The sequence below is a fragment of the Rousettus aegyptiacus genome, unplaced genomic scaffold, assembly GCF_014176215.1.
Source record: "Rousettus aegyptiacus isolate mRouAeg1 unplaced genomic scaffold, mRouAeg1.p scaffold_m13_p_11, whole genome shotgun sequence".
In the NCBI taxonomy this organism is placed as follows: Eukaryota; Metazoa; Chordata; class Mammalia; order Chiroptera; family Pteropodidae; genus Rousettus; species Rousettus aegyptiacus.
The window spans coordinates 15,718,553-15,734,720 of record NW_023416286.1 but is presented as its reverse complement, the minus strand read 5'-3'; the positions used below and the strand labels follow the sequence as shown (position 1 = coordinate 15,734,720).

General features: G+C 42.4%; 1 long non-coding RNA gene across 1 annotated transcript in view; it reads left to right on the top strand.

The window, feature by feature from the left end:
- Positions 1–902: 902 nt before the first annotated feature.
- The window catches only part of LOC107497779, a 59,358-nt gene continuing 44,092 nt past the window's right edge, over positions 903–16,168 (top strand). Inside the window, exons 1-2 of the long non-coding RNA XR_001593883.2 lie at positions 903–1,194; positions 11,080–13,578. This is a non-coding gene — a long non-coding RNA (uncharacterized LOC107497779). The remainder of the gene's footprint in view (positions 1,195–11,079; positions 13,579–16,168) is intronic.

Here is a 16,168-nt window from a genome sequence, read left to right as displayed (position 1 = left end):
ATCCAATCCAGAAACCTCAAAGTCACCTTCTTCCTGTCCCTATCCCTACTTCCTCCTTTGTATCCCACTCGCCTGGCCATCATGCCTCAGTACCTTCTTGGGTCCCTGCAAGTTTTCTAATGGTTTTACCATCTTTAGTCTCTCCTGCAGTCTGGCCTCTAAGTGCTATCACAGTCATCTATCCTAAGACACAGGTCAAATTACAGCCCCCCTGCTCCACTCCTCCTTGTCTTCATGGTCTCCCAGGATTGGCTCAGCTGGCCTCTAGCCTGTTCACCCCTTCTACTCTGTGCTCTGGCCACGTCCCAGGCTCCCCTGACTTCTAGTTTTGCTTCTGTTCTTCCCTTACCCTGGCTTCTCTGGTCTTGGAAACCCTAACCTATCCTCAGAAGCTGTCTCCTCTATGCAGCCCACTTTGATTCTCCTGAGATAAGTGAATTGCTTTGCTCTCATCAGCACTTTCTCTGTCCCTCTTTATTCCCCTCTGCTGTGTATTACTGTTGGTCTCTCCAAGGCATGAATTGTAAGCTCCTAGAGGGCAAGGGCTGTGCCGACTCACCTGCGGGCCTGCATATTGGCTGTGCAGTTACTACGTGCACCTAGGCCTGCTGATGGCTTTAGTAACTTGGCTGCAACACCCTGGAGGCCTTGATCTCCCTTTAAAGGGTGTTAGGGTTTCCCTAGAAACTGCCACTTCAAAGTCATTCAGAAAAAAATTAAAGCTAAATTAGGCAGCATTGTTTACTTAAGAAGATGCTTTGGAGTTCCTTCCTGCACCTGTGAGAGAAGCCTCCAGTCCCGCCTTGACAGTTCTCCCTCAAGCAACAGAGCTGCTAAAAGCAGAGTCTCAGGAGGGCAAGCTAGGGTGCTGATGGGGAGTGGGGTTTGGAGTTGACCTCCAGACAGGGCTACTCTCACCATGAGTGTGGGGGTGAAAGGGGTGCTGGATCCTAACTGTATTGCCTACACAGGCACCCCTTTCCTGACCTGTCTACCCACAAAGCATGTCTGTAATTCTTCCGCTGGGAGGGTGTGCCTTTTTCTAGTTCACAGACTGCTGCCTTCTGTAAGTGCCCACACTCTCTTTTTACTCCTAAAATGTCAGCAAGGGGGTGCCCTTGGCTGCCTCCTCTGTGGGAGTCTTGCCCTGATCCTTGAATCTGGATGTCCACATTTTTACAACGGCCCTTTGCGGTAGGTAAGTCCTTGCCTCCTTCAGGTGACCTTGAATAACACTGTCCTCTGAACCCTTTCTGTCTGCCACAGGAAGAGGCATGAGCACTTTGAGTCCAGGGCCTTGAAGCCATTTTAGACTCAGGCAGGAAAAATAAACAGATGGGTGAGGTGACTGCCCTTGAGTTCTCACTCTCATTATTCATCCAGCACTAGTTGGTCAGTGGATGAAGTTTTTTGGACTTGGATTTGCAATTTGTCAACTGATTTAACAATAGGGCTTTATTGAGCAACTTGCATGGGCCCATGTCTCAGGCCGGTTTTACAGAGTGAAAAACTGAGTGACAGCAAAACACTTGCACTTGACCCAGAATGGAACTCTATACAAGTCCTTTTTATGCTGAATTATGGGGACTTATTGCTGCTTCAGAGCTAAGGAAAATGGTCTCTTGTTGTCAGTAGATTTTTACTGCTTCCTTTTCTTACTTATTTCAACTTAGGCCATTCTCATTCTTTGCCTGGCCACTCCTGAGTGTCCCACAAACGTGGAACTCTGGGCCAGGTGGGCCCAAGGGGAGAGACCAGAAGGACAGAGGAGCAGAATAGATGGGCTTTCTGGGTAACAGGGCACAAAGCTGCTGTCCTTTTCTCAGCTGTTACTTAGCAGTCTGAGGTGTGTGTCTTGATGTATGGGCTGCAGTCAGGGGAGCGGCCCTGACAAGCAGTCTTCATTCACCAGACTCTGCCGCCAGCTCCCTCACAGGCGTCACATGGGGCTTGATGAAAAGAGCAGGGGTGCCCAACAGGGAGGCCTGTCCAGGGGCTTTCTTCCCCACAGCGCTGTTCCTTGGGCTTGCCAAGTCCCACGAGTCAGCAAACTGGAGAAGCATTTTCAAAGCAAGGCCTTTGCCCTCCTTGGCAGGCTCCTCAAAGCTGCCTCTCTCTCACTGTGCCTGGGAGACCCTGTAAAAGGCGCTTTTTGTTTCAGCTTTTCAATGGGGACATCCTCAGGGAGCCTTCGAGAGGCACACACAGTGTGAGCTGGAGGACATTTGAGGCAGGCCACTTGGGTGGGCAACAAGAGGGAGCAGGCTGGGCAGCAGGGGGTGGGGGTGGGGAGCCAAGGTCAGGGAGGGAGCCAGAAATGGGAGGCTGCTGGAAACTAGGAAACTGATCATAGGAATAGTGTTTAAGAATTGATAAAAATTGCCTAATAGATACTTTTAGAGGCTGGAGCAAAGAGTGCTTATCGTTTTCTAATTGTTTATATTTTTTGTTGCTCTGCAATGTTTGGTATACAAACAACACCTCAGGTCTGTGGCAATGGGTGCTTAGGAATAGAAAGAAAGAGAAATTGCTTTAAAATTTAGTGACTTTGAGCCGTAGTTTTCTTTTTATTATTAATTTCTAGACCTCAACTGACAATTTTTCGCAGAAAGGTGGGTTTTTCATCAGCTCTGGAATAAATGCCACCCGAGGCTCGTGTGAGTATGATTAATACCAGAATCCAGCTTAGACATCATGAGTGATGGCCCAGAAAATGTTGTCAAGCACAAATACCGTTTCCACTTTAGAAACGCAGACTCCTGGGGCTGTGAGGCAATCCTAGAGGTCCATTCTGCTCTTCATTTCTGGTAAATGTTTTTTATCAAAATCTTACTAGTGAGCATGATAACCCTCTAATTCAATTATATTCATCTCTTAAAGTAACTTGACTTAGCCTATTTATGAAAATTGTTCATAAAATCTGATCAAACCAGTTGAAGGTTTTGTATGTTTTCTATAAATAAAAATGAATTTTATTTGGACCCGAGGAAAGGAGATTTAACAAATCATTCCCTAAGTACAGCAAAGATGTTGAAGAAGAAAATGAACAATTATCTTCTTGAATAATTCTTAGTAAGCCTCCCTCTCAAATCAACAAAGCAAACTAACTAAAACAATAACAAAAGAACTCTCCAGTACTGTATTTAGTCTAGTTTGTACAAAGTTCATACCTGATTTTATGACCTAACTTTTTCCCTGTTGTTGAAATGAATTTGGACATTATCTTTTAAACATGCCATTTCCGAGATAGGTCTGAATCGGTTTGCTTTGCAGTGCTTTCACAAAGTGAGCTATCGAAATGGTGCACAAGCAAAACAGAGGCTCTGGAAAGACGATATACCTTCCTTCCTGAGGCAGATATTTCAGGATTGGGGAAGCAGGGTTTCCTGTGTTCTCACAAGGGGCTGAGATAAAGAAACCCAGGGCCATTTCAGAAAGAATCAAGCCTGGACTGAGCATGGGGCCGTTGTTTTTATGTGCCGGGCCCCGTTCTACTGCGAGAGGCGACCTAGCCAGAGAGTGTATGTGGACAGGACGCGGTGTGGGAAGGAGCCTGTGGCCTGCGATGTCGAGGAGCGGGTTGGCAGGACATCTTGGGAAGTCCAGGTCTTCTCCTCCTCCCTGTGCCCAACCACTATGTGCCAGCCTTCGATAACAGACACTTATCTTATGTTGCCCCTCTTTTACAGCAAAGGAGCATCAGGCCCTCTGGGAATGTTTATATTTAATTTATATTATGTTTCCCCCTTGTTTCTATGTTCTACAAAAGGCAAAAGAGTAAATAAAGATTGCTTTTGTTTCTTTCCGCATCCTCCATCCAATTTCCCTTTTTATGTTTTCCCGCCCCCTTCTTCATCCCAGTCTTGTAGCCTAGCAGCCCTGACTGCATGAATGAAAGTAATTTGAACAGTTAATTCACCCAAAGATACTGGTGTCTGATAACTTTGGCCTTTTCCTGATATTTATGCATTTAAAAGAAATCCATTAAAGAAAAAAAAAAAACAACCCAGCAACTACCAAATATATATAAAAAAATAATAACGGTAAAGATAATAATATAGCCACAAGGAAGGAAAACCCAATAACATAATAACAAAAGCTTATGGTTTGGGGGAGGGTAGGAGTAGGTGGAAAAGAATGAGAGGAATTATAAGATCATTATTAGTTTTCTCATTTTTCTTGGTTAGGAGGTAATGGATACTATTTGACATCTGAAGCTAATTAAGAAATAGAAATTTAAGCACCTTATTTAAAATAAGAAAGGTAACCACTATTAGAACTAAAATTCAGACTTTACAGTACAAAAAAACAAGGAAATATAATGAAGCATTAAAAATATATGATGATAGCTTTATGACAAATGTATTATAATAAATATAAATGAGATCAACTCATTTATAAAAAGAAATAAGCTCATAGGATGAGTAAAAGAAAAAACCCTAAACACATCTATGTACTGTTTTAAAAATATATAAATATACCTAAAACAAAGTGACTCAGAATCAGAGATAGTGCTTACACTCTCAGAAATATCTCTCTAATGGTGGAATTCCAGGCACTGTGGCATTTGGGAGGGGTAGATATTTTTGGACTAAGTTTGCCCGGCCTCTAAAATCAGACCATGTGGTTGCCAGCTCATGAGACCAGCCCTGTGTGCATCAGTGTTTGTTCTAGATTGCTGAACTTCCAAAGGCCAGGGGCTGTGCCAGCTTTGTTTAATTCCAGGCATTTCAGAGAAGGACCATGTGAGGATATACTTTATGATGTGGTGGGTGAGAAACATTTGCTCTCATCAGTCCATTAAGGTAGACTGTCTCTGGGGAAGTCTCTCAGAAAGTTATAGTAACTATTTTTGGGCCTTGAAAGTGCTACTTGATATGTCCAAGCGTTTGTGTTTTACAGGTCAGGGCTTGATTTATCGGGGTTCCCCTATGTGTCATGATTTCTGAGAGGCAGAGTTAGACAGACCTGGGTTAGACAACCAACTCTTCCACTTACCTGCTATAAGATGTTTGGAAAATTACTTAAACCCTCAATTACCTCATCTCTGAAATTCATTCATTCATTCAATAAATATTTATTGAAAGCTTACTATATGACAGTATCTATTCTGGATGCTGTTGATACAAAATCTCTGCTGTCATGGAGCTTATATATATTTTTAATTTTTTAATTACAGTTGACATACAATATTATATTAGTTTCAGGTATATAGCATAGTGTTTAAACTTTCATATAACTTACAAAGTGATCCCCCAATAAGTCTAGTGCCCAATGGCACCATACATAGTACAATATTATTGACTATATTCCCTAGGATGTACTTTACATCTTGTGACAGTTTTGTAACTACCTTTTTGAACTTCTTAATCGCTTCACTTTTTCACCCAGCCATGAAACCCCCTCCCATCTGGCAGCCATCAGTTTGTTTTCTGTACCTACAGGTTTGCTTCTATTTTTTTTGTTCATTTATTTCATTTTTTAGATCCCACTTGTAAATGAAATCATGTGGTACTTGTCTTTTTCTGTCTGACTTATCTCAGCATGGTATTTTCTAGGTCTATCCATGTTGTCAAAATTCTTTTTCATGGCTGAGTAATGTTCCATTATATATATGTACTGCAACTTCTTAATCCATTTGTTTATTGATGGACACTTAGGTTGCTTCCATATCTTGGCCGTTGTAAATAATGCTGCCATGAACATAGGTGTGCATTTATCTTTTTGAATTAGTGTTTTGGATAAATTTTGATTTCTTTGGATAAATATCCAGAAATGGAACTGGTGGATCATATGATAGTTCTATTTTTAATTTTTTGAGGAACCTCCATATTGTTTTCTATATCATGGAGCTTATATTCTAATAGACTAGGACAGAAGATAAACAACAGGCAGCAAATAAATTCATAATATGTCAAGTTAGCTAAGTGATACAAAATAAAAAAGTGAATTGGAGTGAGGGACGAGAGTGTGGTGGTGATGCATTTGTGTGCGGGTGTATGCCAGCCGCGGTTGCTGTTTTAGATAGCAAGGTCAAGGAAAGTCTGTCTGAGGAGGGGCCTTTGACACCTGAATGAACTGAAAGAACCAAGTAGAGACCTGGGGAAAGGTTTTTTTGAAGAGGGGGCAGTGCGAAGACTAATGCCAGAGAAAAGGAGCCGGAGTGGGATGAGCAGTGAGAGCAGTAAGACTTGGGGACAGAGAGCTACCTGGGAGCCACACAACGGCATTCTAGGCTGTGGTCAGGACTTTGCATCTATCAGGAGCCAGCCAGCTCAGAAACCACTATGGGGTTTTGAACAGAGCAGTGATACAATCTGATGTGTATTTTAAAAGGATTACTCTGGCTTTGAGTTGAGAAGAAACTGAATCATCAGATGTGGCAGCAGGGAGACTAAATAGAAGAGATGCTGAGTCTTAAAGCAGAATTCAGCAGTGGAGACAGTAGGACGTGATTGATTCTGCATCTGTTTTAAAGATGGAATTGACAAGATTTTTAATGTATCAGATGTGCGCTAAAAATGAAAGAAGGCAAGGAGGACTCCAGGTTTTTGTTTGTTTGTTTTGTCTGAGCAACGGCAAGCATGGAGCTGCTATATACTGAGACAGGGAAGAAGCTGATGGGGAGATTGGAGTTCCGTTTTAGCCACAGGAAATGCCTATTCATATTATAAGTGGAGATGTTAAATTGAAAATTGGAAATAAGAGATTAGGACTGAGGGAGTGATGTTGGGAGGGAAATACAGAAAGGCTTTAAAGAAAGTAGAGCCTTGGGATCAGATGACATGATAGGTACAAGAGGTAGCTAGAGAAGAGATGAGACCTGTACCTTTGTTATTCCAACATTTGGTGGTCAGAGAGATGAAGGGGAATTATCACAGGAGCAGCTGGTTGGGTGGGAAGAAAAAGCAGATTGGTGGGATTGGAGAAGCCAAGTGAAGAAAAAGCTCAAAGCGGGGAGTCTTCAGCTCTAGCAAAGGATGCTGGTGATCACGTGAGGTGATGCCTAGAACTGTCAATATTGTGAGGATTAAATGAAATAATGATTGTACAGTGCTTAGCACACAAAGCAAGTGCTCAACAAACAATTCTCTAATCAAGTTTGACTAGTACATGGGTCTTTACCTTTGCGCGAAGGTGCCTAGGAGGGGTACCTCACTTTGACTGAAGAAATATATTGAATGTAGGTGTTAAGAGAGCTTGCCACAGAAAAGAGAAGGAGCCTAGGAAGGTGGCAGGTCTCTGAAGCTAGGTGTCTGTGTTAAAGATTCCCCAAGTCCTGCTGCTGGCATTATAATTCACACCGAGGATGTATTAGTCAAACTGCAATTACTCACTCACCTCTGCACACCTGTCTAGCATCTGGGTATGTTTCTGAAAGGTTCTGAGCCTATTGAGATTTGGCACAGTCTTGTGGGCTATCCTGGGCTTACACAGTGAGTCATCCCGTTTGATTGCTGTATGTCTTGGTTGGACTACGGCATCACCGCAAACAGAGGGCATTCAGCCCTTGGGGACATCGTGTTGGACTGAGCAAGGCATTCTTTTCTGAGCTAGGATATAGCTTCAGGTCCTTCTCAGCACAGGTCTTTAGTAACTGATTACATTGGCAAGTGAGATTCAGTATGGTACAGTGATTCTGAGCAGAACCAGACTGGTGGGTTCCTATCACCACTCAGCCACTTGCTACCCAAGTAGGTTTGAGTGATTTACTTAACCTGTATCTCAGTTTCCTCATCTGAAAAATAGAGATGACAGTATAACTTGTCTCATAGGGTTGCTGTTATAACATAAAGAAAGCACTTAGATCAGTGTCTGATGCACAGTCAGTGCTCAATAAGTATCAGCTGCTGTTTGAATCTAATGTAAGGTCTCTTGTCAGATATGGTCTCCTAGACACTATAACTGGGAGATTTTGAAGGAAAAGTCCCACAGTGGCTGTTTAAGTCATCATTGACTTTAATCTCTAATGAGAGGAGGTAGCAGGGGAGATGACCCTATGGTGGAGGACTAAAGCGTCTGGGTACAAGTTTCTCCGCTATCTGAAAGTAGAGCCTTCTTCTGAAACCTGTAAACTGAAATGGCATAAAGTGAAGAAGCGATTACCATCAATTTATATGGAAAAATTTTTACCAAATCATACCAAATAGCACATGAAATCTAAAGTAACACTAACGTAGTAAAAGCAAGAATGCACAAAATAAATGGAGATAAAGCACAAATGCTCACACACACAGTTCAAAGCTTTGGGGCTTAATGCCGAAATGCTGAGTGTAGTTTCTGGGGAAGAAGCTTCGAAGGGTTACTCTCACTGGCTGTGTCCTGGGGCACTCCAAAACAAACCCCAAATACTATTTTGGTGCTTTTTTTTTTTAAAGTGAACATCTTTTTCAGACTTCTTTTGGTTATCTTTTATTTCTTCTGGTTACCTTTTGGTCCTTTCTCTTTTTCCCTCCCTCCCTACCCCTCCCTCCCTTCTTCTCTCCTGCCTCTGGCTCATCATTGGTCAAGTTGTTCTTTTGTAGAGCAGTGCCAGTCTTTAAATCTGAATTTCAGGCTGGGAAGGGTGTTTACAATGTGTAGGTTCAACCATTTCACCTGTGGATGTCCCAGGGGCTTGGGATGCCTCTTGGCCTGGGTGTCTGTTTCCAGGATGATTGCCAAGGAGCCTTTGGTGGAGTCACTGCTTTTCCCCTTCTCGTTGGGACCATGGACAACCACTGGGCTCTATTACTTCCATCTTAGTGATTCAGAAATAGCAACCCAACCACCTAACGTACAACTGAGTGAGGGTGTAGACTGGCCAAATCCATCCTGGCCATCACCCCAATACTGAAACTTAAAGAAACTCACATTGCTGATTTGGGGAAAACGCACTATGTTGTTGGGTTGGCAGCATGGAGTATTGGTTAAATGCTCTGGAGTCAGAAGACCTGGATTCAAATGCTGCTCTCATCACTTCCCAGATGGATCTTGTTAGATAAATTATTGAATTTCTTTTGACTCTGGTGCTTCAAACATGAAATGGGGCCAATAATAGTTTTATCTCACTGAGCCATATAGGGTTAAAAGAAATAATGCTTGTATAGTATTTATTACAGTGCCTGGCTCATGGCAGATACTCAAATGCTTATAGGCAGGTGCTGTGTGTCTTCCATTTTCCTCCGTTTACTCTTTCAATTTTAAACCTTTCTGCACCTCCTCTTTCCTACCCCTGTTTGTCAGGGACAAGGCATTTGTCCCGTTAGTATTAGAAAAAAAAATCATCTGGAAAGCCTGTTTAAAATGCAGACTCTTAGACCCACACCTTAAAATTCTAATTCAGTTCATCTAAGGTAGAGTTCAGGAATCTGCTCTGTTAATAAAGCCTTCTCTGTGATTCTTTTCCATGATATGAGGGCCATGCTTCCAGAAACCTTTCTCTAAGGAGTTGTTAATAAGAATTTAAGGTGCTTTCTCACATTCCATTTTAGTAAGGACTCAAAAAAAAAATCTTAATATCCATTAACACCTAAGACACAAAACCAAGTTTCATTAAAACCCCTCTGTGATGATACTCGGTCCCATAGGAAATCTCTCAATTCTCTACCTTCTGCTCTTGGTTCTGAAACATTTCTTCTGTTCTGTTGACTAGGCTTTCCCTCCTTTTACCCTGGGCCTTGTATATGGCACTACTGGATGATGCTCCAGCTCCGTCCCTTCCCCTGAGTCCTGTTTTCTGACCCTTCCACCTGGATGGGTAATAGCATCTCACACGGCCACAGATGCAAAACAGCTCGTGAAACTTGACCCTGACCCAGTCCCATCTACCCCTTTGCAGTCCTTTGTTCTTCCACCCAATTGCCCAGGCCCTGTCCCAAATTGTCTCTCTTGTTTCTCTTTTTCTCTGACCCATACCCAATTGTTTAGGAAGTTTTACTGGCTCTGTTTTCTGCTTAAAAATTATTTTATTAATTTTTTCCAGTTTTATTGAGATATAATTGACATGTAACATTGTATTAAAGTGTGATTACCATAATAAGTTTAGTCACCACCCATCATCTCACACATAGTTACAATTTTTTTCTTGTGATTAGGACTCTTCAGATCTATTTATTGTCTTAGGAACTTTCGAATAATACAATACAGTATTATTAACTACTTTCACAATATCACCCAATTAGGTCCCTTTGGCACCACTCTCAGTGTAGATATTAGTTAAGTTACTTAAACAAAGAAGCCATTAGACTGAGGAGGCTCTAATGCTGTGAGCAAATCAAAATCTAAGCCTGCAAATGCCTCAAGGTCACAGAATCAAAACACTAAAATCAAACAATCACAAATGACCAACTAGGCATTAAGCTACAGCCAGTCAATAATTTCCTTGCTTTGCTTTCCCCCTTTCTTTATAAAAGTATCTCCCCAGCTCCTATGGGTAGAGTTCTCTTAACCACTTCTAGACAGGTTTTTACTGAAACTCTTAAATTTTTGTATCAGTTAAAATTTCTTTTAACACTACCCTAGCCCAGTTGTCTTTATCTCCAGACTGGTTTACTTTATAGTCTCTGAATTGATCACTCCTGCCCCAAGAGCATACATTTAAATATGTCAGATCATGTTTGTCTCTTTCACTTAAAACACATGCACGTGCACAAACACACACACATACACACATATGGACACTCCCAACTCCCTCGCTGGAGCCTCAGCATGTCACACAGTCTGAACCTAGCTGGCCTCCTGCGTCTCAGGCTCTTCCTGTCTTCCATTTACTTTGCTTGAGCCACTTTGTCCTCTCTCCTGTTTAAGCACCACGCACTACTTGACTCATGATATTTGCTCTTTCTCTGCCTCTCTGTAGAATGTCTTGTCTCCAGACCCTGACATTATTGACTCCTTTTGGTTTTCAGCATAGAGATGGAGGAATTGAGATGAGACCAGCTGACCTCCACAGGCCCTTTGAAGGGCCTTCAAACAGCCCCTGGTCTTCCCTCTCCCCTTCTACCATCTTGGCTCTTATATGAGAAATCAAAGGGGATGTTTAGGCACGTTCAATTTGCTCTGCAATTATCATAATTTTGTTTGTCTCCTAATTCTCAGACCAATGATTTTTTGCCTGATTCCAAACTGAGGTGGGAGAATCAGCCTATCTCACAAAGACTTCCAAATATAATTTATTGTAAGAAGTAAGTTTTCTCTTCAGGTAAGTTAAATTTTGGGTTTGTGTTGTTGCTGTTGTAGATTCCTGAGTTGGTGAAAGTTTTTGTGAGCTCTGTTTGGTCTTGTGACCAACTCTCCTTCCGGCCACAGCCAAAAGGGTTTATGTCAGTGAGCTAGCCACTGATTTAGTTCCATTTGCAAAACTGATTCTCATTGTGAAGTCAAGGCTGGCCTCTGACTCAGAATGGACTCTTGACAACCTTTGTTCCTGAGTTTTAGAAATATATGAAATAGCCCCTGAAAGTTGGAAAGGACTCTTGGCAACATCTACCCTAGTGCTTAAAATTTATTTTATAAAAATCTGAAAATGGAGCCTTTCGTTTTACAGGTATGAAGTCCAGTGAGGTGGATTGACCTGCCCAAGATCATCTGCTTTTCTTGGGCTTCAGTCAAGTAGCACATCTACCTAGTGTTAGAAGTCAGCTCTCTGCAGGGATCAGGGCCCAGCCCATTCAGAAGCCCACGGGCTCTATGGCAGGACTGGATCTTCCAGGGCAGGACAATTAGAAGTACAACGAGGGGAGAAAGGAAGAAAGAGGAAGGGAGAGGACCAGGGCAGGGAGAGAGGAGAGGACACTAAAAAAGGAAGGGTTGAGGGGTGTGTGGAGAGGAGAGGAGAGGGCTCTGCAAAGGGAATCTCAAATCCAAGGCATGATATCTCTTTGAATGGCAAACGCTTTGGTGGGACCCTGCCTCCGGAAGATCAAGATAGTAGCTGCCTGCTCTTAGCATATTAGACTAAGTTTCTCTACTCTCTTATCATCTTAATTTCACAGCAAACAATGGGCTATTGATTAAGCTTTCAGGACTGTGGGTGTTCTCAGAGGAAGGGCAGCTGAACACCAGCATCTTCAGCTTTTGCTCCAACTCCCAAGTGGGGTTCCGTCTATCCGAAATATGAAACCCTGAAGTTTTCCACCTCCTCACTTCTCAGCCTTAGGGCAGCTAAGGTTGTGTGTGCATGTATGTGTGTGCATGTGCATGTGCACACATGCACATGTGCATGTATGTATGTGCATGTGTGAGTGTGCATACTTGTAGGTGTGAGTGTATGCATGTGTGTTTGTGTATGATGGCAGGGGGTGTGTATTAGAGGAGCACAAGGTGCATCTACTTGGCCAGTGACGTCAGCGTTTCCCATGAGCACATCTCCCCTAGGGAAGGACTAGGTGAGAGGTGCCCTCCTTGAACCTGGGGTAAAGGAACATCTTTATCTCTGAAGACGATGAACGAAGGGACAGAGAGGAGTTTGAACAAATAAGTCTTCTTGAGTTTCCTTCAGTTTCCTTCCACACCTAGCTCACATGCTTTGTTCTGCCTTACCTTTCCACAGCTCTCCACTCTCCAGTAGACCTGGCAGGGACACACTCAGGCTTAGCCATTGCTTTGGGTCTTCATTTCCTTAGGAAGGGTCTTGAGTCATGCAAAGCCCATATTAAATAAGTTTGTATGCCTTTCTCTTGGCAATTGGTCTTTCGTGACAGGGCCCCAGTTGAGAACTTAAAAGGGTAGAAAAAAAAGATATTTTTCCATCTGTACATGACAAATAGAGAAAACCTCAGCTTGTTATTAATGTTTTGGGAGAGAGTCATAGGGTGGACAAAGAGTTCTGTAAGTCCCCGAGTTGAGCTCAGTGCCTCCTGCACATAGGTGTTGATATTAAGAGCCTCTTGTCCCACAGCACCTCCTCTAGGATAGCACAGAGCAGAGTCAGCAGTGTGATGTGCAGATGGCTCATTGGGTGTGGGGAGCAAGTACTTAAACTTCTATTCAAATTTATTTTTTATCCTATCTTTTTTCAATTTGCAGTGTATATTTATTTTATAGTGTTTGCGACATATTAGCACATATGGAATCGATGAATCCTGTGTATCTATATAATACTTATAATATTTTTTTAAAAATTGGAGGTGAGTACACAGACACTTTTAACTGTTACAGAATGAATTGCTAGAGAGCTGTGTTCTCCTGTTCAGTTAAGGCAGCTACCTGAATGCCTTGGAGAAAAACACAAGACAGATATAGAGTCTTTGTCCCCTGTCTTCATATGCTGACTTTTCCAAATATGCTAAGTAACTAGCTCAGACCAGGGCTTTGGTAGAACAAAGGAGGAAAACAAGGTTCATAGAAAATAAATGCCCTTCCTTGTTTTCTAGCAAATTCAAGAAGGGAAGCTGGGGAAAGCCTGCCAGGAAACTTGATCTGCTCAGAATGTTTTCTCTTTATGGCAGTCACCTCTGAAAGAGTTCTTATGCTCACAGCATCATCGTGGGAACCATGGGGAAAATGCAGAAGGAAGAGGGATCCTGGTCCTTACAGTGACCTCCATGTACCAATGGCCATGGAGGTGGTAAGGTGCAACTGGGCTGCATAAAATCTGTAAGTAAAGGAGCATCAGTAAAGGAGTGATCAGAGGTCCTATCTCACCCTGTAGATTTATTTTAAATGTTGCCAGAAGCTTTACATTTTATCAGATTAAGATTTTTCACCCTAGTGGTGATGCCATTTCTTGAGAATTTACTGTATGCTATGGTGTTAAATATTTATCATATACAACCTCCTTTCTTCTATGTAATAATATGATGTAGATTTGTTTTATACAAGAGAAAACAGAAACCGAGAAGCTAAAGCACTTGCCCGAGGTCACAGCTAATAAATAACCAGACTCCAATTCAGTTTCATCTACCTCCAAAGGACCAACCAATTCCCACCTGGTTGTGGGAATTGTGGATGTTTTATCCTGTGGAGTAGCTGCTCCAGGAAGCTACATTCAAATAAGGAAAAATTATAGAAACAAGAACAGACTTACTCTGGGTATCTCTAGAAGGCAGTTCTAGAACTGGTAGGTAGTTAGAGATCATTGAGAAGCAAAAGAACTTTCTAACCATTAAGTGGCCTGATAGTTCGCTGGTTTAATAAATATTAACTATTTTATTTTAATGTTATTAAGATTCAGGCATCAGCTGCCTTTACCTGAGTCTATTTCTGGAATGCATTTGCCACCTTGTCTTCTGTTTGTTTTATCCATCTTTCTCCCCAACCAGATGACAATGGTGTCTTATTCATTTCTGTGTCTCCGGAATCCTAGCCCAGAGCCTGGAATATGGAAAATGCTTCATACGTGTTTGTTGAAGGAATAGCTGATAACCAGTTGGTCCAGTTCCTGCTCCCAGACTGGGGCATGTTTTCAGGGGGGAAATAGTGGAGCTTGTCCCTTTGAGAAGCTGACAGAGCAAGGCGCCCAAAGTTTATAAGGCCCTCCACCTTGTGCCCTTGCCAGTCCATCAGTGGTGAATGAGCTCTCTTATGGGAAACCTGGCATAATGTTTGGGTGAGGATGCGCCTGTGAGAGGAGCCTCTGCACTCTTGTGAAGATGCCTCATTGCAGCACCCTTGGTTTTTGGTACGTTTTTAGCCCTCAGTTACATGAAACTGTGGGGCATTGCTAGCAAATGGCTACACAAGCCGGAGTTAACCTTGCCTCCCAGGATCCAGTTTCTCTCCTGGGGGAGGCCATCTACTATGAGATAAGGCTGTTGGCAGTGATCTCAACTTGGAGTAGAAATACCCTATGCAGTCCCTAAAATTCGAACAGTTTTAATGATCAAGCTTCCTTGTACCCTGTTCCCCTGACATATGCTATTCTGAGGTGAAATAGTTAAGAGTCTACTGATGGCTTTTACTTCTGCATGATTATGGGATAATAGAAGTGTTTGTCTCACTGGGTTTTCACTTAGAACACTAAAAGGCAAACTAGCCCAGATCCTGGTGATGGAAATTGCTTGGAGATATTTAGGGGGAGAGCGTGCTCATTGGCCTTTCCGTCCAGGCCACAAAGCAAAGTATGCCTCTGCACTTTTCTCCTAGAAGCATGCATTTGCACGGGTAGCAACACATCGGAATATACCAGGACAGAGTTCTTCTTTCTGCCAAGATGGAGAAACAGAAACTGGATTTACTCTCACCTGAAACTATTAAAACAACCAACAAAATGTATAGATAAGACACTGGACGCCAGGCAATGGAAACCAGTGACCCCTGTGAGATTAGATACAAATGCAGCCCTCGAGAGAGTTTCCAGATTATGTATAGGAAAGGGAAGCCCAGGCAGAACCATGTGGACCTCTTGAGATGAGAAGATGGAGCTGAGTGTCTGGAGACAAGTTCAGGGCTAATGGTGACATCAGAGAACTAGAGGAGAGAACTGCAGAGACAGAAACTAGGAGATCTGTAGAAGTCCCCTTCCTGTATTTAGCAGAGTAAGGGTCTACACAAGGCCAAGGCAAGAACCACATGAGGGGATTAGCAGGAACAGCCCCTGGCACTCCTACAAGGCTGGGAGCAGTTCATGTTCCCACCAGACAAATGGGAAAATCTCATAACATCTGGGGCATTGGGGAGAGTACTCAGAAAGGTCTTGCTTTGGACTTCATCAAAATTAACAGAGTCTTCTCTTTGAAAGACATTTAGAGAATGAGAAAACAAGGGAGTATTTGCAAAGCATATATTTAATAAAGAACTTGTATATAGAATAAAGAGCTCTCAAATTCAATGTTAAAAACAAACAAACAACTCCATTAAAAAACAGGCAAATGATTTTAACAGATGCTTCACTAAAGGTGCTCAGCATCATTAGTCATGCAGGCAATGCAAATAAAACCACAGTGAGGTACTACTGCTCTACTGTTACAATGGCTAAAATTATGAAGAGTGATCATACCACGAGTTGGCAAAGATGTGGACAATCAGAACTATCATGCCCTGCTGGTGGGAATGTAGAAAGACATAAACCACTTTGAAAACCATATTGGCAGTTTCTTAAACAACAGGTATCTACTCAAGAGCAATGGAAGCATCTGTCTGACTGCATTAGTTTTCTAGGGCTGCTGTAATAAAGTTCCACAAACTGGGTGGTTTAAACATAACGGGAATATATTGTCTCACTTTTCTGGAGATTAGAAGTCAGAGA